This window comes from Mus caroli, chromosome 6 (assembly GCF_900094665.2).
Source record: "Mus caroli chromosome 6, CAROLI_EIJ_v1.1, whole genome shotgun sequence".
NCBI lineage: Eukaryota > Metazoa > Chordata > Mammalia > Rodentia > Muridae > Mus > Mus caroli.
The window spans coordinates 87,353,652-87,355,882 of NC_034575.1; the positions used below are offsets into that span (position 1 = coordinate 87,353,652).

At 44.7% G+C, this 2,231-nt stretch overlaps 1 pseudogene; it reads right to left on the reverse strand.

The window, feature by feature from the left end:
- Positions 1 to 1,201: 1,201 nt before the first annotated feature.
- LOC110297078 lies at positions 1,202 to 1,672 on the reverse strand (annotated as a pseudogene).
- Positions 1,673 to 2,231: the final 559 nt, after the last annotated feature.

Consider the following 2,231-nt stretch of genomic DNA (forward strand, 5'->3'; position numbering starts at 1 on the left):
TTTCTGGTCAGTTAATCAAGTTGCTTTTAATCTAGCAGTATGGTGATAGTGTATGGTGTGGAAGCCTGTTTTTCTGATGGTTAGGATGGGAGGAGAGGAGAGAAAGATACCAGGGCTCTCCTAGTCCCTGCCAAGAGCACATCCTTACCTTCTCCTACTGGGGTCCACTTCTCACAGTCTCACCACCTTCTAGTGGTGCCAAGCTTGGATGAAACCTTCAACACAAGGCCTTTGTGAACACTCCAGATGTAAACCACAGCATCCTTCCCCAAGTGCTGCCTGCTCTGGATGTCTTCCCATCACCCCATCTAAGAGGAGTCTCCCTGGCTCTGCATTACACCTATCTCTGGGTTTGTTGGTGATGTTTAACTCCCCATGAGAGGAAACTGACAGTGTGGTAACAGTGTGTTCTCATCACATGGGACATGCAGGGTAGGCACCATGATGCCACAGCAGGTGAACACAGCACAGCACACAACACAAAGGGAGCCATGAGTGAGCATGGGGGCCCACCACCTCAGAGCACCTTCATNTAATGCCTTTATAGAAGCTTGAGGACTGGGATGGGACAGATAGGGGCATTGTGTGGACAGATTCAGACCTGTTTAACTCCCTATTCTGTTTTTCTTCTGTTTGTTTGTTTGTTTGCTGCTTTGTCTTGTTTTGTTTTATGAGCCAGGAGTGAATAAAACTGACTGAATTCCATACTGTTTTGGACAAGCTGTTGTTGAGTTTTGCTATGTATTATAATGCTAAATGCTGACCCTGGTGGCTTCAGGGACAAGAATCCCCACAATATACCAAGGGATGCTATGTGACCTTGCTCCTTACCCCCAATTAAGATTAAATAATTAGTACAACAAACTATATATCCTATATATATACATGTTGGATTATATATGATATTCAATTATATTCTATCAGATCTACTATAGAATATAATTGAATATTTTATATAATCTAACAGATCCTTCCAGGTCCTTCCAGGTAGGAACACACAGGGGCAGGCTAAAAGCTCTGGGAGCAGCAGCTGTTACTTACAATAATTGTGTGTTTCCTGAGACAATAATGTACAAATACAACTAGAATATAACATGGTATACATATTCATTCATTCATTCTGACACTATAGAAATAACACATGCTTCATTTTTTATGGTGAAAAAAAGTGTATATTTAGAACTATCCATCTGGACTCAGTTTAGAGGATCCCAATCTTGTTGGCAACATCTAGGGTATCAGAATCAGGAGCCAAGCGAACATACGCCTTCTTCTCTCCGTCGGACCTTATCAGGGTATTGACTTTGGCCACATCAATGTCATAGAGTTTCTTGACAGCCTGTTTGATCTGATGCTTGTTGACCTTGACATCCACAATGAACACTAGAGTGTTGTTATCCTCTATTTTCTTCATGGCTGACTCGGTGGTCAGTGGGAATTTGATGATAGCATAGTTGTCAAGCTTGTTTCTCCTGGGCGTACTCTTTTGAGGATATTTTGTCTGCCTCCAGAGCCNCAGGGTCTTGGGCCGCTGGAAGGTGGGTGACATTTAGATCTTCTTCTTTTTGTGGCTGTGGATGCCTTTCAGCATCGCCTTCTTAGCTTTCAAGGCCTTCGCTTTGGCTTCAGCTTTGGGAGGGGCAGGAGCTTCCTTCTTCACTTTCAGCGCCATCTTGGCGAAAAGGCTGTCCCCACCTAATTCCAGCATGCTTCATTTTTTAAAAAAAATATTTTATTTAATAATTTAAAAAGTTTTAAAATATGTATGAATGTTTTGCCTGCATGCATGTAAGTATGGCACATATACCTGTGCCTAGTACCTGCAGAGGTCAGGAGAAGGTGTCAGAGTCCCTGGAATTGGACAGGTGAAAGCCACCACCTAGGTTCTGGGAACTGAAGTTGGGTCTTCTGTAGAGAGCAACAAATGCTTTTAACTGCTGAGCCATTTCTCCACTCCTTGTTTTTATCCCCTCCTCTCTCCCTCCCTCCCCTTCTGTCTCCCTCCATCCCTCTCTCCCTCTGTGTGTGTCTGTGTGTGTGTGCGCACGCGCGCACACACACGCGCGCGCGCACACACACACACACACACACACACACACGTGTATGCGCACACGCGCATGCGCACACGCGCATGTGCATGTATGTGGGTACTCTCAGAGGCCAGAAGAGGGCCTCTGATTGCCTGGAGCTGGAGTTACAGGCAGTTGTGAATTACCCAATAAGGAACTGAA